We start from the raw sequence: 21,836 nt of genomic DNA, 5'->3' as shown, positions 1-21,836 counted from the left end.
AGGCCAGGGAGTGAGGGATAAAGACGATACAGTTTGGGGGTGGGAGGTTGGATGGATGTCCCCTCTACAGCAAAGGGAGCAAAGGCTAGGTGGGGGTGGGGGTGGGGAGAGCATCCAACTTCCAGGATGTAGACAGGCTAGACTTTGCTGTGATGTTGAAGGACAAATCTGACACCCAAAGATGCAATGACATGGGCAAGGGAGAGAGAAGAGTTTCTCATGGTCCCTGGATCCATTCTCCCAACTCTCCTTTTCGTAATAGGACTCAGTAGTTTGTAATCTGCCCATGGATGCACAGTTTATTTCCCAATCTTTTTGGCAACTTGCAACTTGTCATGTGACAGGTTCTAACTAGTAGGGTATGAGTGGGAGGGAGAATGGGTACTGTACTGCTTCTAGATCATATCCATACTCTCTTTCCATACTCATATCCATACTCTTTTACTGCACAGGAGCTGGGTGTAGTCCTGCAACTGGGGTACCACCTTTGCCCCCAGCAATGAGGACACTCCTGGGAATAGTGCTTGAGCAAAACAGAAAGCATCTGGGCTCCCGGGGATTGCAGTTCTCCTGGACTGACTGCACAGCTCTGTAGCTCTTCCTTCTTAGGGACGGGTGTCTTCCTATTACAGCAGCTAGGCCTGCATCCTGAGGACGGCTCAGGCTAATCGTTCTGTGAGGAGTAAAACCTTGGAGGAAGGGGCTAGGAAAGGGAAGGGAGGAGAGAACTATCTAGAAAGCAGCATGGTGCAGCTCTGTGATGAAGAGATGGAAGCGTGGCTCTATGCTGAGCAGCCTGGTACAGATGTGAGGCAGACGCCACTACAAGGCCAGACTGCTTTTCTCTGTGACAGTCTCTGGACCCCTTTATCAACTCAGATGGACTAAATTTTCTTTCAAAAATGGTATTTGGGGGCTGGGAAGTTGGCTCAGTGGTAAAGCGCTTGCCTTGCATGCCTGAGGCCTGGGTTCGATTCCTCAGCACCACATAAGCAAAAAGAAAAAACCCGGAAGTGGCGCTGTGGCTCAAATGGTAGAGCGCTAGCCTTGAGCTGAAGAGCTGAGGGACAGCTCTGTGGGAACCTGTGGGGTCCCGCCCCACGCTGACGTCACCACGGCGCAGGCCAGACCGTTAGGGGCGAGGCGCCAAGGGGTGGCTTGGGGGGCGGTCCACCGGATATAACCGGGGAGGGATTAGATAGGGAGAGGAGCAGCCACAAGACATTGGGGGGGGGGGGGGGACGCGACTCCTGGAGCGGGGCTGTGCCCGGGCCCTCTTCAGGCTTGAGGAGAGCCCGGCCGGCAGAGAATCCCGGGGAGACCCTGGCCAGAGGATAGGCCCGAGGACGGATGCCGGCGCAGAGCCGGAGTGGCCTGCGCAGGGCTGCGAGGCCTGTAGAAAGGCCTGTGCAGGGCCGAGGGGCCAGCGGAAAGGCCTGTACAGGGCCGAGGGGCCAGCGGAAAGGCCTGTGCAGGGCCGAGGGGCCTGTGGGGCTCAGAGACGCCCGCGGAGCGGTGGAGAGGCCTGCGGAAGAGCGGAGAGGCCGGTAAAGAGCTGAGAGTCCAGAGCGAGTCGGAGGGGCAGAAGAGTCTGTGACACACAAAGCTCCCATTACCACCCGATTACACCGCAGATGGGATAGGGAGTGGGAGGGAGAGAGATTTTCACAAAACACTGGGTTTTTTATTCTAGGTTGTAAAAGCATGTACGTGTGTGTGTGCACGCGCACATGTAGTAGAGACGCACCTAATTCCTTTTTTTGTTGGTTTGTTTTTTGGGGGCCAGTCCTGGGGCTTGAACTCAGGGCCTGGGCACTGTCCATAAGCTTCTTTTGCTCAAGGCTAGCACTCTACCACCTGAGCCACAGCACCACTTCCAGCTTTTTCTGTTTATATGGTACTGAGGAAGACAGGGCTTCGTGCATGCTAGGCAAGCACTCTACCACTAAGCCACATTCCCAGCCTAACCTTAATTCTTTCTTAAGTCTTATTTTTTTCTTCTTGTAACCAGTTGTGTGGTTTTATAGTCTTGTGATTTTTTTTTTTTTTTTGGTCCAAATCGTCTTGAGACTGTGATACTCCTACCTCTGCTGCTTATGCAGCTGGGGTACAAGATTAAATTAATGTAGAATCCAATATGTAGAAATGGGGCCTTACTGACTTTGGCCTAGGCTGGTCTTGAACCATAATCCTCTAATTTCTGCCTGAAGTAACTGAGGATTACCAGTGTGAGCCACTATGCCAGGCCCCTCCTGCTTTTATTTCTACAGTTTTCCTATTTCTCTAGTGTTAAAAACTTGTTTAAGGATCAGCCGGGTGCTGGTGGCTCACGCCTGTAATCCTAGCTACTCAGGAGGCTGAGATCTGAGGATCGCGGTTCAAAGCCAGCCCGGTCAGGAGAGACCGTGAGACTCCTATCTCCAATAAACCACCAGAAAACCGGAAGTGGCGCTGTAGCTCAAGTGGTAGAGTGCTCGCCTTGAGCTGAAGAGCTGAGGGACAGCACCCAGGCCCAGAGTTCAAGCCCCACGACCGACAAAAAAAAAAAAACTTGTTTAAGGATCAGAGTGAAGCTTTGTCCTCTAGTCCCTAGCTAGCTTGGGACTTCAGGCGAGGAACTGGCCTCTCTGGGCATCTGCTTTCTATCTAAAATGGAGCTGAGAGTTGAGCTATGACTCAAGGTCATAAGGCACTAGCCTTGAACAAAGAAGCTCAGCGACAGTGCCCAGGTTCCAAGTTTAAGCCCCATGAACAACAAACAACAGCAACAAAAATATTGGTAGTGCTGGTGGCTCATGCCTGTAATCCTAGTTACTCTAGAGGCTGAGATCTGAGGATCACTGTTTGAAACTAGTGTGGGCCTAAGAGTCTGTGAAGCTCTCTTCTCCACCAAACTCTTTTTGGAAAAAAAAAATGTGGAAGTGGAGTTGTGGCTCAAGTGGTAGAGTGCTAGCCTTGAGCAAAAAACAACAACAACAAAAAAAAAAACAACAGGACAGCAAGCACCCAGGCCCTGAGTTCAAGCCTCAGGACTAGAATACACACACACACACACACACACACACACACACACACACACACACACACACACACACACACACACACACACACACACACACACACACACACACACACACACACACACACACACACACACACACACACACACACACACACACACACACACACACCCCCCACGGAGCTGAGAAGGGAGTCAATGAAATGATGTTTGCAAAGTACTCACGGGGTTTGTAATAATCTCATCAACAAATAAGGGTCACTGTTCCCTTGCTGAAGTCTGGTAGAAGGTTTGTTTCTCCTTCCCTCCTCCCATGTTTCTTCCCTGAGGAGTTGGCTCCCATTTTGAAGAGATTCTCAGTGAGCCTCCCTGGCAGGCTGATGGCTGTCATTAGTTGTGTTGTAAGCCCTTTCCTCTCATTATTACAAAGAAATGATGCAAGAGCAAATGAAAAACATGCTTAACACATCAGAGAAATACTAGTCTAGTCAACAATAATCTGGATGTTTTTTGGCAGTACTGGGAATTGAAATTGAAGTCTTGCACTAGGCAGGTGTTCTAACCACTTGACTCATATTCCAGTCCTTTCGCTATAGTTCATTTTCAAGAAAGGTCTTATGTTTTTGCCAAGGCTGTTCTCCCAGCTTCCTATGTATCTGGGATCACAGATCACAGTATTAACTACCATGCCTGGTTTGTTGATTGAGATGGGTCTTACATTTGCTTGAGCTGGCTTCAAATCCTCTGCTGATTTTTAGCCTCCTGAGTAGCTAAAATTATAGACATGAGCTGCCATACTCAGCTATAATCTTTGTTTGGTTCCTGTAAAACAAATATATTTAGGGTCCTAAAAATACTCAGAGGACTACTAGTTTATTTTCTTGTATTTTTTTCTAGCTTTTTGTTGTCCAGCTGCCCAGATAGGCCTCCAACTTTCATTCTTCCTACTTTAGCTTCAAGTACATTGGATTGTAGGTTATGTGCCACAATTCATGGCCCCCTAGCCCTGGTTTGTTTTGTTTTCTTTTTTGGTGCCAGTCCTAGGGCTTGGATCTAGGGCCTGGGTGTTGTCCCTGAGCTTTTTTTTGGTCAAGGTTAGTGCTCTACTACTTGAGCCACAGCGTCACTTCTGGCTTTTTGGTAGTTAATTGCAGATAAGAGTTCCATGAACTTTTGTGCCTGGGCTGGCTTCAATCCATGATTCTCAGATCTCAGCCTAGGATTGATTATAGGTGTTAGCTACCAGTGTCCAGCTTTCAGCCTCATTTTTTTTTTTTTTTGATCAGTCGTGGGGCCTGAACTCTGGGCCTGGACACTGTCCCTCAGCTCTTCAGCTCAAGGCTACCACTTGAGCCACAACACCACTTCCGGCTTTTTCTGCTTGTGTGGCGCTGAGGAATCGAACCTAGGGCCTTATGCATGCAAGGCAAGCACTCTACCACTGAGCCACCTTCCCAGCCCCTCAGCCTCATTTTTTAGCTTTAATTAGAAGGAAAGTTTAATTGGTAAAATCACAAAACTGAGCAGTCTTCGAGTCATTTAAGAAATTATAAACTAAATGCTTAAATTGTCAAGAAATTAAACTGCAGTCAAATTGATGACTATTATTTAGAAAGAAATAAAAAAATGGAAGGAAGGAAGGAAAATTTTATTTAAAAACTGCAAAATGGTGGGGTGCTGGTGGCTCACACCTGTAATCCTAGTTACTCAGGAGGCTGAGAGCTGAGGATCTGAGGTTCAAAGCCAGCCCAGGCAAGAAAGTCCATGAGAATCTTACTTCCAGTAAACCATTAGAAAACTGGAAGTGGTACTGTAGCTCAAGTGGTAGAGTGCTAGCCTTGAGATGAAAAGCTCAGGGACAATGCACGGGACCAGAGTTCAAGCCCCACAACCAACAAAAAAAACCTTTAAAATGATGTGAACCAAAATACAATTTAATATATTGGGGTAAAGGAAGAGCTGTATTTACAGTCAAAACCAGTCTATTTATATGCAGAGACAGAAACTGTAAAATTCTCATGGCACTTGGGCAGATGTCACCCTGGGGGACTGGGTATTTGGATGGAGGTAAGGGATTTGGCCAAATATGAATGCAGGGTGTAGGCACGACGACTCCAGCCAGGCCAGGCAATGACCCTGGGACCTGGGCTTCTGAGTCACTTACAGTTTAAATCTGTCAAATTGAAACCCAGATTTAGATGCCAGGCCTAAACAGCAGGAGTCACATCCAGCCACTCACCCCTATATGTCAAATTAAGAGACGTGGCAAAGGACAGAGAAAGGAGGTTTATCACAAGGCAGTGTGGAAGACAGCACTTCAGTACATCTTTAGCCATCTTGGTGGGTACAGATATTGGTCTTAGGTTAAATAGGGAAAACTAGATGGAGGGGTGGGAAGGATGTGTCTATGTAGAATCATCCTAAGTCCCAGGGAGGGATCAGTGGTAACATTGAGTGCTATGACAGTCCCTTGTTCCAAGATGGTCTCTGAGCCACTTAAGAGGATTGGGAATGAGGTAATGGCACATGGTCTGAGCAAAAAGCTGTTCTCTTTGGGGAAGTTTCACCTTTTGGCACCAGGTAAGAAGAAGGCATTGCCTAGCTGATGGCAGTTTGTTTTTGTCACAAGATGCTTAGGGTGGCTTACACATTTATTGTTCCAGTGCCCGACTGGAAGAGTGAACACTCAGATCAAAGGGCAGCTATGCCCAGTTAGGGAGGGCAGGGCTGGGACACGCAGCCTGTATGCTACCTGTTTAAAAACAACTTTTCAATGACCTTATACAAAATCTGAATTTTATTTTAGCTTTTTTGCTTAAAACGCATTTGATTGCTACAGAACAGTACAGTGACAGCAGGTTACAGAGGCCCTGATCACCCTGATTTTGTAGCATACTTCGTGCGCAAGTATTAAAATATACTGTGCCCTATAAACATATATAATTAGTATGCATTAATATCAACAAATAGGTAAATGCAAATATGGCCTGATGGCTACTTGACTTGTATATAAATAGAACAAATAGGACTAAGTTTAAGACCTTAATGAAAACAAGATCTATGCTTTTATATTTAGGACCAGTTGTATTTCTTTTTCTCAAATCAAGAGAAATCCCTGGTTAGAAAGTAATATGTAATGCTTCTTGTAAAAGTAGATTAGCAGCAAGATGCTGACTGCATAAACTTGTTCTATTACTTGGAATAAATCTACGCTTAAGATCTTAATTTACAAAAAGAAAGATGGCAAAAAAAGAAAGGTGGCAATTGACATCTAAGGAGTTTTTGTTTTTGATTTTGATTTTGATTTTTTTTTTTTTTGCCAGTCCTGGGCCTCAACTCTGGGCTTTAGTGCTGTCCCTGAGCTTTTGTGCTAAAGGCTAGTGCTCTACCATTTGAGCCACAGCTCCACTTCTGTTTTTTTTTTTGGTGGTTAATCAGAGATAAGAGTCTCAGGGACTTTCTTACCCAGGTTATCTTTGAACCTCCATCCTCAGATCTCAGCCTCCTGAGTAGCTAGGATTACAGGTTGAGCGACTAGTGTTTGGCTAACACCTAGTTTTATAGAAGAAGAAGTAAATCCATCTTTCAAATGTTAAACACAGGTCACTTTGTAAACTTATTTTACACCATTTCACATCTAATCATAGCTAATGTGGCTCCTGTGCCCATGGTGCTGGCCTCCAAAGTAGAAGAACAGAAGCAGTGACCAGTAAGCAAAGCACTGGCTCGTTTCAACCATAGCTCACTGTGCCACGAAGGCCTTTCTTTGCATGGCCTGCAGTGGTGGCCTCCCAATGGCTGCTGGCAGCTTCAGAGAGGTTCACCCCATCTCCTGCTACTACCCTGCTGCTGCTCCCTGCCCCCTTCAGGCCACCCAGACTTTCCCTCCTTCCATTTGATGCTTCAAAAATCACTTGTGCTGGGTGGACCAAGGGACCTGCTGTTTTTGGACACATGCCAGCTGCCTGTGGCCCTTCTCCCCACCAATAGACAGGGAAAGACAGTAACCATGACTGCACGTCATAGCCAGTTGAGATGGCCCCTTGCCAGGGCCACAGCCTGCTGGAGGGACCGTTGGGCAGTTAGTCACCTAGAATGCGGAATCCCCATGGGGCCACCAGGACAGTACAAGTGGGAGAGTTTATCTATTGTGGAGTGTTTCTACAAAGTAAAACTACATTGTTGGCTGCTGATGGCTCATATCTGTGATCTTAGCTATTCAGGATGCTAAGATCTGAGAATGGAGGTTCGAATCCAGTTCAGGCAAGAAAATCTCTGAGACTTTTATCTCCAATTAACTATCAAAAAATGCTGGAGGTGTGGCTCAAGTGATTGAATGTTAGCCTTGAGAAAAAAAAAAAAAAAGCTCAGAGACAGTTTCCAGGCCCTGAGTTCAAGCCCCACCACAGGTACGTGGGTGCACGTGTGTGCAAGCGCACACGCACACATACACGTACACACACACTAGCACTCTGGAGTCAGAGGCAGTAGGACCTCGTGCTCAAGGACAGCGTGGGCTATACAATCAGATTCCATCTCAACAAATTGTATTTAGATATCAATTTAAAACCTGACAAAATAGCAAATACAAAAATTTTTGTAATACCATGAGTGAAGACAAAGAGACACAGACTTTTTTTTTTATCCAGTCCTGGGTCTTGAACTCAGAGCCTAGGTACTGTCCCTGAGTTTCTTTTACTTAAGACTAGCACTCTTGAGCCTCAGCACCACCACTGGCTTTTTCTGTTTATGTGGTATTGAGGAATCAAACTCAGGGCTTTATGCATGCTTGGCAAAAACTCCAGCACTAAGCCACATTCCTAGCCCCACAGACTTGTGTTTTGTTGTTGTTTGTCTAGGACAGTATTTTTTTTTTTTTTGCCAGTCCTGGGGCTTAAACTCAGGGTCTGGGCACTGTCCATGAGCTTCTTTTACTCAAGGCTTGCACTCTACTGCTTGAGCCACAGTACCACTTCCAGCTTTTTCTGTGTATGTGGTACTGAAGAATCAAATCCAGGGCTTCATGCACGCTAGGCAAGCACTCTACCATTAAGCTACATTCCCAGCCCCCGGGACAGTCTCTTATCCCAGGCCTCAACGTAAGTGCTGACAATATAGGCATGTCTGGCTGGAAACAAACTTTTCCTATGGTGTTCAAGAGGATGAAAAGTCATTACCTTTTTTTTTTTTTTTTGGGTCCGGTCGTGGGGCCTGAACTCTGGGCCTGGGCGCTGTCCCTCAGCTCTTCAGCTCAAGACTAGCGCTCTACCACTTGAGCCACAGCACCACTTCTGGCTTTTTTCCTTTTGCTTATGTGGTACTGAGGAATGGAACCCAGGGCCTCAGGCATGCAAGGCAAGCGCTCTACCACTGAGCCACCTTCCCAGCCCCAGTCATTACCTTTTTATGGAGAGAAATTTGGTAATTCCATCAAAATCTAAATGTCATATACTCTTTGATTTAGATTTTTAACACAATGCTTCTGAGTTTAGTAATCAAGGGCTTTTCTATTTTTCTTTCTTTAACCTATTATTATTATTTTGTCATGGGGCCTTAACTCTGGGCTTGGGCGCTGTCCCTCAGCTCTTTAGCTCAAGGCTAGCACTCTACCACTTGAGCCACAGTGCCACTCCCGGCTTTTTCTGCTTATATGATGATGAGAAATCAAACTCAGGGCCTCATGAATGGAAGGCAAGCACTCTACCACTGAGCCACCTTCCCAGCCCTAACCTACTTTTTAAAATCTCTCTCCAAATATCTTTCCCCAAACAAATGGAAACTCTTCTCCATTCTTCCACATACCTTTCATTTGCTCTGTCTTTGTTGATGTTGCACAGAATTTGGCTTGGCTAGATCAAATGCTGCCTCCTCCAGGAAGTCCTCTTTGGTTCTCCAGACAGAGTAACTTTTGCCTCTTCTAAACCTGTGAGTACTTTTTTCCCCTTCTGTAGAAATGTTTGGGGTGAGTAGGACTGGGCTCAGCCCTACCACCTGCTTGTATAACTGCAAAGTGGAAGAGGTTAATTAGATGTGATTACACCTGGGCCGAAGCCTACCTTTATCACTAAACTGACATAGTCACAGCTCTGGCCCTGAGCACAGTGCATCTTATCTAGCCTGACCCAGCTCTGATCATGTGCACCTAAGGTTAGAGGCCCTCTCTCACATCCTCACATCAGCTCTCTAGACCGGCACAGTCTAGTACTATAGACACAGCCGTTCGTGATGATTTGAATTTAAAGTAATTACAATTAAATAAAACTTCAAGTTCAGTTTCTTATTTCTGCTCAAAAGCAGCCGAGCAGAGCAGGCCTCCAGGGCCTCAGAGTTGGCTGATATGTTGGGTCACCAGCGCTGGCTTCCATAATGATGAAGCAGGTGCAGTCTCTTAGTGTCACACGGGTACAGTCCACTTCTCCTTTCCTCTGCTACACTCAAAACACGCCAGGTACCAGGTGCTGGTGGCTCATACATGTAATCCTAGCTACTAAGGAGGCTGAGATCTAGACCATGGTTCAAAGCCAGCCTGGGCAGAGAAAGTATGTGAGACTCTTATCTCTAATAAACTACCCAAAAGCCCACGATGGAGCTGTGATTCAAGTGGTAGAGTGCTAGCCTTGAGCAAAAAAGGCTCAGGGACAGTGCCCAGGCCCTGAGTTTAAGCCCCAATGCTAGAACAAAACAAAAATAAAGAACACAAGTATTGTCACCATTCATGTGGCATTCCCCTGAGACAGAGGTGAAAGTGGTGGTGGGTGACGTGCAGCAGGACTTAGTATCCCTGAGGGCTCACACAGGAGGAAAGCACCCTGGGTGGAGTCTTCTCCATCTCTCCTGTTCCCATAATAGGCAGCTCCCCCACCTCCACTACTGACAGACGGCTGGCTTTCTCACTGGCTCCTCTTCTCCAGTAGAGGGTTCCTGGATGCTCTGTTGTCCTGCCTGGCAGTGGGGTGACACCTCTCCGCAATAAGAGTAATTCCCCTTCTCACAATGTGTTTGCAGATCTTCTCGTCTCTCCAGACTCTGAGGCTCCTGGACCCCAGTTCTTCAGTATCAGGTCAGGTGCTCACGCTCACAGCACCAGGCGCACCGGGCCAAAGACCAGAGCCAACCACTAGAGGGTGGTGCAGGCCCCCTTCAATTCTGGGTGAAGCAGGTAAGAAGGGCAGCTCCCAGGGTGCTCATTGCATCTCCCCACCCAGAGCAAAAACAAAACATAACCCAAAACATCTAAGAAAAGTAATGCAAATCATGATTCCATGGCTTATATGCATTTCTAGGTAGATGTGAACCAAAAGAAATCAAACAGGCCAAGAAAAAACACAAAAACAACCACCCCAAAGCTCCCAAATGAAGAAGTTCAATGTCCCATCTAATACTAGGGGCTGTCCATGAATAGATTCCTGTAGTAACAGCTTCTCCCACTCCCTGGCAGGCAAATGACCTAGCTTTGTGACCCCTTAGTTCTCCTAGACAAGAGAAAAACCAGAACATGAAAGCTTTCACTCCATTGGCTCTTTTATCACAGTCATCACATGAATGAAAATTTCAATTTAGAAATGAAGTGAAAAATGCAGTTGCTGTCTCTGCATAAAGCATGGCTTCCAGGCACCCACTGGGAAAGCAGAACCCCCGGGCCGCCCACTGGCGTGCAGTAGAAGTTGTGTGTGCTGGTGCCCTCTAGTGGTGGTGCTGCACCCTGGCCATTGGTAAAACCTTTCATCCTTAGCAGAGCCAACTTCTTACCCATAGAACGAAAGATTTCCACAACTGAGTTTCCTTGGGCTTTCATTGTGTAATGATCAATGCCTTCATCTTGTTCTGGATTTTAAAAAATTTAAAAAAACTTTTCTGCCAGGTGCCGGTGGCTTACGCCTGCAATCCTAGCTACTCAGGAGGCTGAGATCTGAGGATCGAGGTTCAAAGTCAGGAAGCTCCATGAGACTCTTATCTCCAATAAACCACTAGAAAATTGGAAGTGGTGCTGTGGCTCAAGTGGTAGAGCACTCGCTTTATGCTGAAGAGTGCAGGGACAGCACTCAGGCCCAGAGTTCAAGCCCCACGACCGAAAAAAAAAAAACCAAAACTTTTCTGATAGAGAAACTGGAATCAGGGTCCAATTTAAAATTCTTTCTGCCACAGCTTGAGTTATTTAATATTTCCTTTTCATGGACACCAGCTCCTGTTCTGGTGTGCAGGGGACCGGACTGGTAACCATAGAAGAGGCCTTCCTTGAATCCTATAGTCCTTGCTTGGAGGGTTGCAAATTCCCTTCAGGAACAGGCATGTCCTTGAGAGCTTAGAGCTCCCCAGGAAGGGGCAGGGGTAGGTTTGGTGTATGATGCTTGGGAAAGGCACCACCTGCCAGTCAGGAAACAGGAGAAATCAACCCTCCTGAACTGGGAGGAAACCAGCTGTCTTCTAGGGTCTTCACTGAGCTCTTTACCATGTGATCAGTTTATGCTGAGACAGTCCACTTCCTGCAGTATGAACGTGGAGGATTGGAAAGGAAGGGACTCAACAAAACATAGCCTTCCTCCCCACTCTCCTTCTTTCCGTCCCTTCCTTTCCTTCTCCTCTTGCCTCTCTCTTTCTGCAAAGCTGGGGATTGAACCCAGACCATTGGCATGCTAGGCTAGCATTCTACTGCTAAGCTACACCCACACTGAGCATAGACTGTTTTTTTGGCTAATCCTGGGGCTTGAACTCAGGGCCTGGACACTGCCCCTGAGCCTCCCTGTGCTCAAGGCTAACTCTCTACCACTTGAACCTCAGAGTCACTTCTGGCTTTTTCTGTTTATGTGGTACTGAGGAATGGAACCCAGGGCTTCATGCATGCAAGGCTAGCTCTCTACTATTTGAGCCACAGTCACTTCTGGCTTTTTCTGTTTATGTGGTACTGAGGAATCGAATCCAGGGCTTCATGTATGCAAGGCAAGCGCTCTACCACTAAGCCACATTCCCAGCCCCCCCACCCAGCACAGACTTTTTATAGCCTAAATTTATAGTGATATCACTTTTGCAATATTCTGCTTATCAGAAGCAAGACACTAAGCTCAGCCTATCCTCAAGAAGAGAAAGTTACACATAGGCATAAGTACTAGATGAGGATTATGGAGAGTTTTGTAAGGGGCTGCCTGATATGATAATCTAGGGGTGCCTAGCACTTATGGCATTGTAGTCCTAATGGCTTCAATAAAAACAGAGATAACTAGGAAAGACCCTGTAATATTGGATTGCACCAGTAATGAGAGAAGACAGTGTGTGTATATATATATTGTAGATTTGGTGGTGGAAAGATAATGGAATGTCTCAATGGTTCTGTTTTCCAGTAAACAGAAACTGATAATTAGCTACAACTGGAATCGTGGAAGGTGTGGCAAAGATGGCAAGTTGTACAATGGAGTCTCATGTTCTTCCCTCTCTCCCTTCCATTTTAGTGAGTCACTCAGCCAGGAACTATATTTCCCAGACTACCCTATACCCAGGCAGTACCATGTAACTAGATCAGTCAATAGACTTGAGTAGAAGCAATGTGTGGCATTTGTTGGCTTAGGAGTTTGAAAGTGAGTGCCTGTCCTTCATCTTTTCTTTTTGGGCATGGAGAACCTGTAGGATCCAGGAGCGCAGAGCCACAAGATTAAAGGCACCTGGGTGCCTGAAAGCCACTTGCCAACCAACAATATCTGCCCTAGGCTTGCATGTGAGGAGCAAGAAACGAACACTTACTTTTAAAGCATTGAAATTTCAAAGTTTGACTGTTACAGCAGGCAGCATTACAACCTAACTAATTCAGTGTAATGGGTTTGAAACTTGAGAAAAAGTATGAACTCAGCAAGTGAGCATGGAGATGTCTGGGGGACAGGCCACTTAGGTAGGGTACTGGACAAGGTGATCCATCTCTTGTATTTCCCTGCCAGAGATGCCCAACGGGCTGCAGGCTAAAGATTTCTTACCAGTGCATGTCCCCTGATCCTTGCACAACTTTACGAGGATAGTGCCCTAGAAATGACCTGGAATTAGACTTTCCCAAATACATCACAAAATAAGTTTGAAATGGCTATGATTTGTGCTCTGTAAATGCCAAAGATACCACTTTTTTTTTTGCTTAGTTTATTTATTTATTTATTTTTTTGTCCGATCATGGAGCCTGAACTCTGGGCCTGGGCGCTGTCCCTCAGCTCTTCAGCTCAAGGCTAGCACTCTACCACTTGAGCCACAGCGCCACTTCTGGCTTTTTTCTTTTTGCTTATGTGGGGCTGAGGAATCAAACCCAGGGCCTCAGGCATGCAAGGCAAGCGCTCTACCACTGAGCCAACTTCCCAGACCCTTTGCTTAGTTTAAATTGAATTTAGTCTCCCAGCCCATACTTTGCCAAGCTGGCAGGAGGTCAGTTCCAGCCATCTCTGTGGAGTGGGTCATGGTGTAGAGGGAAGAGACTCAACAGAAGCATAGCCTGCCATTCCTGCCTGCCTGCTTCCCTCCCTCCCTCCCTCGCTTCTTCCGGTCCTCCTTCTCCCTTCTTCATTGCCTCCCTTCTGTTTCCAGATCTCTCCCTATATTGCATATCTCACACAAGGGAAGTCCTGTACTTCACCTCAGGATGAGCATTGCTGATGTCCTTAAGCATCCTGGGATATTCTCCCAGCAATACTAAGAATAAGCCAGGTCCTCTAAGTGATCAATCTACCAATCTGTAACCTCTTCCTAGCCCATTTTTTTTGGCTCAGAATCCAGTCCTGTCCCCTCCCCTTCTTCTGAGAAATGAATGCAATGTCATTCATTCCAAATAAATGACCTTTTTCCTTTACCCTCTTTCTTCCTTATGCTTGTCATTACACACACACACAAAAGACATTGAGTGTAAGTTTTAAATAAGTCCTAGAAAACCCTTAAATGCCTACCAGTTATTTTCTGTCCTTACCAAATTAGAAGGGTCCAAGGTCTAAACACACTAGGTTTAGATTACAAACACCTGGCCACGCCCACGAGTGATCCCCTTGATGGGGAGGTGAGAGCGTCTCACTGGAACTGCAGGGAGCCTTTGGGGCCAGCAGCATTGCCTGAGTCTGAAATCCACCACACAGCAACTGAGGCCACGCCCCCATGCCCACTTCTGGCCAATGGTAGGGTGAGATAGGATTTGGAGGCAAGTTCGCGTTTGTGGCTTTGCGGAACTCGCTGGTAACTGGTAAGTCCTGACTGGCAGGCCCTACCTGCCCGTGCTCTTGCTGTTACTCCGAGTCAGACTAGCTTTGCGATATGAAGCCACGCCCACTTCTCAGGCTGCCATCTCGGTTTCTTTCCCGATTTATTCTAGACTTTGCTTCTGAGAGGAGCCAGTCTAAAACGCTCGATTAAAGATTAAATATTCTCATTTTTTTTATCAAGACATATCACTTATTTAGATTGCAAGTAGGAGTTCAGTCGATTTCCTGGATTTTAACTGCAATGAAACATAGAAGGATAAATGTTTTAAGTATCACTATCAATTTTTTTTCCTGCCTTAACGTATTAATTCTTGTTTCCACCGTGGTTTCAAGTTTATTTTTTGCTAAATTTGGCGCCTGCTACTATTCGGTCTGAGCTTTAAAATCTCAAGTGGCTGTTCAGTTCTCTCATGGCTCTTAACCCTCCTTAGAAACTGAATAACTTAAAAAGTCTTGGCATTACAAAATAGAAAAAGCAATATAATGACACTGATAATGACACTGGTAATCTAGAGTCGAGAACAATGGTGTTCACCTACAATTCTAGCACTTGTAAGTCTGAGGCAGAAGGATTGAGTGTGAGACCAGCCTAGGCTACATAATGAGAAGAAAGAAATCAAACAAAATTACAAAAAAGAAGACAATTTTCCATAGTGCCATTGTCCTAACTCAAGATCTGCCAAATTTTAGGGGTCTCTGTGCCTGCCTTCATCACCTTTCTGCTCTTTATAGCTCCCTTTCTTAGAAATTTGTTTACAGATCTGCCTGTGGTAGGTATGACCCACAATCTGTCAGCCCTGAAAGCAAGAGTCCCTTAGAGGATTTATGACAGGCTCACCTGAGCTGGACCTTTTTTAAACAATAACTTTTCCTTTTTCACTTCCTTCTCCCCTTTTTCCTCCTCCCCAGGTGAATTGATCAGACTTCTCAAAATATAGCCCTTTATCATCAGTCAATCAGTCTTATGTATATATTATTTTTTACTTCTTTATCCTTCATCTCCAGTCCTAGCTCCCTGCTTTGGGCATTCCATGAGTTTGATATGTGTTCGTGTGTGTGTGTGTGTGTGTGTGTGTGTGTGTGTGTGTGTGTGTGTGTGTGTGTTTGTTAGTACTGGTGCTTGAACTCAGAGTCTGGACACTGTCCCTGAGCTTTTCTGTTCAAGGCTAGTGCTCTACCACTTGAACCACAGATGCATTTCTGGCTTTTTGGTGGTTAATTGGAGATAAAAGTCTTACAGACTTTTCTGCAAGGCTGGCTTCAAACTGATCCTCAGATCTTAGCCTCCTCTGTAGTGCAGATTACAGACTTGAGCCACCAGCGCTCAGATTGATATGTATCTTTTTGTTGTTGTTGTTGGCTCTGGGGCCTGAACTGTGGATCTGGGCTCTGTCCCTCAGCTGTTCAGCTCAAGGCTAACGCTCTACCACTTGAGCCACAGTGCCACTTCTGGCTTTTTCTGCTTATGTGGTGCTGAGGAATTGAACCCAGGGCCTCATGCATGCAAGGCAAACACTCTACCACTGAGACACCTTCTCAGCCCAGTTTCATTATTTTTTCCTGCTGTGCTTCAAGTTGAGTATTCATTGGTGTGTAAATTCTGCACAGAAGCTAGATGCTGTAATCCTTTCTGCTCAAGAGGCTGAGATAGGATCATCATTCAAAGCTAGCCTGGCCAGGAAAGTTTGAGACTTTTATCTCCAATTAACCAACAATAAGACAGAGTAGATCTGTTGCTCAAATGGTAGAGTGCCAGCCTTGAGCAAAGAAGCTAAAGAACAATGTCCAAGCCCTGAGTTCAAGCCCCAATACTGACACCCCCACACACAAAAGTTCTGTGCAGTCTTTTAACTCAGCCTTTCTATTCTCCTAGATTGTTAGCCATTTGGGCCCTTTAGCTCTTCCTAGCCATACTAGGAATGTCTCTTCTGGGCCAGTATGAGGATCCCTCTGGGGAGTGCGCTAGTAATACTACCTCAGTTGACTCAGATGCATAGGCAGGGTTAAGGACCATGCCACCCCTTAGTCTTGGGATCTTTTAAGGTTTCTGCACACTCTACTCCTGCAGGACTAACCTCTCCTCTGCTGAAATCTGAGATTCTTGGCCTACTTCTTTCATTCCATAAAAATCTCCCCCCAGGGACTCAGAAGTACTAAAGTAGAAATGATGGATCCTATCTTAACCATGACCTTGTATTCATTTTCTGTTGTTGCTATACCAAAGTATCATAAAGTTGGTGGCTTAAAATAACACAACTTAATTTTCTTCCAATTCTGGAGTCAGAAGTTCTCAAATCGAAGTAATCAACAAGAATATGTTCCTTTTGTAGACCCAAGGGCAATTCCATTTCGTTGTTCCCCAGCATCTAGAGGTCATGTTGGCTCATGGCCCCTGGCTGGTGTCACGATACCACTGCTAGCCATCACATCTGAGGTCTGTGGACCATGTGATTACATGGGCCTACCCGGACAATCCCAGACCATCTCTCCAAATTAAAATTCTTAACCATATGATTATTCCTGCAGATTTACCTTAATATATTTTGCCATGAAAGGTTGCATAGATTCAGATATTCTAGTAATTAATAGGTGGATCTGTTGTGGGGAAGGGCATTATTTTTCCTCTGAACTGGAATTCAGTATTCTTTCCACAGTCATTTAGGTCACCTCTTTCCCCTCACTTCTTCAATGAGCTTGTTTGATACATTTGTCATATAAACTTTTTTGGTGTTTTTTGTTTTTTTTTTGGTTAGTTGTAAAGCTTGAATTCAGGGCCTGGTTTCTGTCCTCGAGCTTTTTTGCTCAAAGCTAGCATTCTACCACTTTGAGGCACCGTTCTACTTCCAGTTTTTGAATAGTTAATTGGAGCTAAGAGTCCCCATGGGGACTTTTCTGTCCATGCTGACTTTGAACCGTGATCCTCAGATCCCAGCCTCCTGAGTAGCTAAGATTACAGGAGTGCGCCACTGGTGCCCAGCTCTTTCCTTCGTTTCTTCCCTTATTCCCTCCTTCCCTCCTTCTTTCCCTCCTTCTTCCCTCCCTCCCACCTTCTCTCTCTCTTTTTAAATTTTTTTTTTTTTTTGTGAAAATACAGAAGGGTGGCTGGGAAGGTGGCTCAGTGGTAGAGCACTTGCCTTGCATGCCTGAGGCCAGGAGTTTAATTCCTCAGCACCACATAAGCAAAAAGAAAAAAGCTGGAAGTGGCACTGTGGCTCAAGTGGTAGAGTGCTAGCCTTGAGCTGAAGAGCTGAGGGACAGCGCCCAGGCCCAGAGTTCAAATCCCACGACCGGACCCCAAAACCCCCCCGAAAATACAGAGGGGTTACAGTAATGTGAGCAAGGTAATGAGTACATTTCTTATCAAGCATGGTTGCCTCCTCCTTTGTTTTTCCCCTACCATCCCTTCCCTCCCACCTCGACTAAGCCCTCCTCCGGCCCCCAGCCTAAATTGTAAAGTTCATTTTTCAACATAGTGTCTTATACATCTCATTGTTGCAGTGGATCAGCCTGTATTCCTATTTAAACTTTTGTTTTTTCCCCTTCCCCTCCCCAAATTATACCAACATCAAATACAGTGAAAATAGGGGTTATACCACGGGAGAGGGACATACAAAGCAATAAAAAATCACGTAGTACCATATAAATATATTAGAAACAATAGCAAGAAAGAAAAAAACCACTGTGTCCCTATCTTGGGGTTCATTTCACCTGACTTCATCTTATCTGGTCTACTTGTCCCAGACATATACTAGTTATTGCAAATAAGGGAAACCATAAGACCTATGTTTCTTTGGGCCTGTCTTACTTCACTTAATATAATTTTTTCCAAGTCTTTCCATTTCCTAACAAATGTGGCAATGCCATTCTGTCTGATGGAGGCATAGAATTCCATTATGTATATATACCACATTTTTTTGATCTATTCATCTACTGAGGGGCATCTGGGTTGGTTCCATATCTTGCTATGGTAAATAATGCTGCAATAAACATAATTTCTCTTTCTTTCTTTCTTCCTCTCTTCTTTCTTTTACTACTCTCTCTCCTTTCTGTCTGTCTGTCCTTTTTCTTTTTGAGACAGAATCTTGCTCTGTAAGCACAAGCTGGCCTGGAACTCAGGATTTTCCTCTCTAGTGCTGGGATTAAAGGCATGTGCTGCCTGAAATCATACCCACCTCACATGGAATTTTCTATCACCTTGCTTTTTACAACTTTTGAAAGAAACAGCTTCTGGAAGCCACTGGGGATAGATTTCCCACAATCCTAGACTCCTTGACCTCAGTGATTTTGTTTTGTACACACAGGGCCATTCTTTCTACTATAAAGTTGTATGGGCTTTGACAAAAGCACAGTGTCTTATAACTACTATCACAGTGACATACAGAGCAGTTTTGTCACTCTAAAGAAATCCTCTCTTCTAGGGCCCTGATAGCTCACAGCTGTAATCCTAACTGATAGCTCACAGCTGTAATCCTAACTGAGGATCCTAGTCATGCAGCTCATGCAGACAAGTCTAAGAAAAAAAAAATTTTTTTAAATCGGTTGTGGGGCTTGAACTCAGTACACTCTTTTGCTCAAGGCTAATGCTCTACCACTTTGAGCCACAGCACCACTTCGTTTTCTGGTGGTTAATTGGGGATAAGAGTCTCATGGACTTTCCTGCCTGGGCTGGCTTTAAACTGCTATCCTCAGAGCCTCCTTAGTAGCTATGATTACAAGTGTGAGCCACTGGTACCTGGCTCAAGAGATTCTTTTTGTTGTTGTTGGTCATGGGGCCTGAGGTCTGGGCCTGAGTGCATCCCTCAGCTCTTTAGTCTCAAGGCTAGCGTAAACCACACTTGAGCCACAGCACCACTTCCAGTTTTTAATGCTTATGAGGTGCTGAGGAATCGAATCCAGGGTCTCATGAATGCAAAGCAAGCATTCTACCACTGTGCTACCTTCCCAGCCCTCAAGAGATTATCTCCAATTCACCATCAAAAAAGCCAGAAGTAGGTATGGCTCAAATGACAGAATGGCATAAAAGCCAAGCAAGAGTGTGAGGACCTGAGTTCAAGCCCTAGTATTGGCCCACACAAGAAATCCCATGTGCTTAGTCAACCCTATGTGCATGCCTACATGTGTGCAAATGTGCACATACACACACACACACAATATGCATTTACATTTCTTCTATGTCTTTTTAGTGGCTTGATAACATGTCTTTTTTTTCTTTTCTTTTGTCAGTCGTGGGGCTTGAACTCTGGGCCTGGGCACTGTCTCTCAGCTCTTCAGCTCAAGGCGAGCCCTCTACCACTTGAGCTACAGCACTACTTCTGGTTTTCTGGTGGTTTATTAGAGATAAGAGTTTCACAGACTTTCCTGCCCAGGCTGGCTTTGAACTTTGATCCTCAGATCTCAGCCTCCTGAGTAGCTAGGATTACAGACGTGAGCCACCATGCCGGGCTACTCATTTCTTTTTCTCATGGAATTTTTTTTTTTTTTGGTCAATTGTGGGGCTTCAACTCTGGGCCTGGGTACTGTCCCTCAGCTCTTCAGCTTAAGACTAGTACTCTACCACTTGAAATAAAAGTCTCCTGGAGTTTATTTCCTGGGCTGGCTTTGAACCTTGATTGTCAGATCTCAGCCTCCTGAGTAGGTAGCAGGTGTGAGCACCTGGCAAATTTTATATTTCTTTTTTTTGGTCAGTTGTGGGGCTTGAACTCTGGGCCTGGATGCTGTCCCTCAGCTCTTCAGCTCAAGACCAGCGCCTCTACCACTTGATCCACACCACTACTTCCTCATGGAATATTTAATGATACAATGTGCCATTGTTATCCATTCACTTATTGAGGGACATCTTATTTTTTTTAATTTTATTTTATTTTATTTGAGAACATACTGTACAGAGGGGCTACAATTACATGGGCAGGATAATGCATACATTTCTTACCAAGCATTGCAACCTCCTCCTTTGTTTACCCTTCACCTCCCTTCCCAGCCTCCCCCCTCCCTCCACCCAATTATACCCCCCTCCCCCCCCCCCCACACCGACATTGCAAAGTTGGTTTTGACATGACATTTTGTACTTCTCATTGTTGCAACAGGTCCACCTGAATCCTTAAACGACTTGTTGAGGGACATCTTATTTGTTTCTGGTTCCTGGAGATTATAGGATAAAGATGCTAAATATATTCTTATTTTTGTCTTTTGTTTTTCAAAAAGTTACAACTATTTGTTTCCTTACTTATTTTCTGCTTTTAAAATATTTTGGATTTTGTTTTGTTTTTGAGACAAGGTTGTGCTCTGACACCCGAGTGGACTTGAATTCATCATTTATTTCTGCCTCCCAAGTTCATCCCAAGAGATGAGCAGCACTACACCCACATTGACTCTGTGATTTTTGTCACAATATTTAGAAATGTAATTGAATATATCTGTGTTTTCTGTTGTGGCTTCTGGTTGCCCTGTGTTGCTTAGATGGGTTTCCTCTCTCCCAAAGTTAAAAGACACCCTTCTCAATTTCCCTTCTATTACAGGTTAAGAGACTGCATAGGTTTAAGCAAAAGGGATAGAAATGCTGAGGAGACGGAAATAGGAGGCCGCCTGGAAGAGACAGTGATTTAGGGCTATGCAGCATTTTGCCTCTGAATTGTAAGTGATCTCTCTGAGTTTTCTGGATCTTCTCTGACTTTGCATAGATCTCTTCAGGTATTATAGTGTATCATTCCAGGCCTCTGGAGGCTGAGGCAGGAGGATGATCAGTTCAAGGTCAGCCTGGGTTAAGTACTAAGATTTTGTCTTAAAACAAAAACAAGAGATATGTGTCCAGATTTTGTAGAAGATAAAACAGACCCTAAAGTCTCTTTAAGTCCAACTATCTTACCTATTCCCTTCTTTTTACTCCATAGTTATTCTCCTCTCTAGACTTAACTCCTCCTTGAAAGTAGGGGACCAGGTTTAGCATATTGATCCCTGGTTCCTCAATACCTAGCTTAATGCCCCATGGAGAAGCAGGAAGACAAGGAAGGCAAATAGGAAAAGAAAGAGAAAAGAAGGGTAGGGAAGGGAGGAAGGGAGAAAGGAAGAGGAAGGGGAAAAGAGAGGAAAAGGAGGGAAGGCTAATTATTTCCAATTAACTCTCTGCTCTGTAGGGAAAGATTACTTGCTGGAAGAAGCTTCACATGGTAGACCAGTTGCCTCAGGAATAGCCTGCTGGATTTCAAACACCCTGCCTGGCTTCCATTACTGGTACTTTCTCTGAAGCACACCCAAGCACCTGGCATCATCAGCCTTGTCACCAGTGGAAGGCCAGAATTATGAGCCATCAAGATGTGGTAGGATATTTGATTGGTGTGATGACCTTATGACTAATACTGAACCAATGCTTGGTAGAGGCTTTAGGGGAAGGATATTTAAGTCTGTCATATTGTCTACATTGATTAAGAAGCCTAAGTGATAAGCCAATTTTTCAGTTTATGATATTTGTATGGATAGGGGAAGACAGAGATAAAGGAATTACTGTGTAGAGAGGTTGTGTGTTTGCTTGCTGTTGGGGGTGTGGGCTTGGGACCAAACCTAGGGCCTCATGCATACTAAACATGCGTTCTACCCACTGAGCTATACCC

At 45.2% G+C, this 21,836-nt stretch overlaps 1 long non-coding RNA gene across 1 annotated transcript in view; it reads left to right on the top strand.

Moving 5' to 3' along the window:
- The first annotated feature begins 1,250 nt into the window (after nucleotides 1-1,250).
- LOC138805917 (uncharacterized) overlaps nucleotides 1,251-21,836 on the top strand; it is a 30,622-nt gene continuing 10,036 nt past the window's right edge. Inside the window, exons 1-5 of the long non-coding RNA XR_011365674.1 lie at nucleotides 1,251-1,547; nucleotides 8,857-8,944; nucleotides 10,025-10,178; nucleotides 20,748-20,862; nucleotides 21,363-21,545. This is a non-coding gene — a long non-coding RNA (uncharacterized lncRNA). The remainder of the gene's footprint in view (nucleotides 1,548-8,856; nucleotides 8,945-10,024; nucleotides 10,179-20,747; nucleotides 20,863-21,362; nucleotides 21,546-21,836) is intronic.

Source organism: Dipodomys merriami, unplaced genomic scaffold (assembly GCF_024711535.1).
Source record: "Dipodomys merriami isolate MVZ:Mamm:240054 unplaced genomic scaffold, mDipMer1.0.p SCAF_4, whole genome shotgun sequence".
In the NCBI taxonomy this organism is placed as follows: Eukaryota; Metazoa; Chordata; class Mammalia; order Rodentia; family Heteromyidae; genus Dipodomys; species Dipodomys merriami.
Note: the sequence above shows the minus strand (reverse complement) of the source record. Positions and strands in the feature narration are given on the sequence as shown.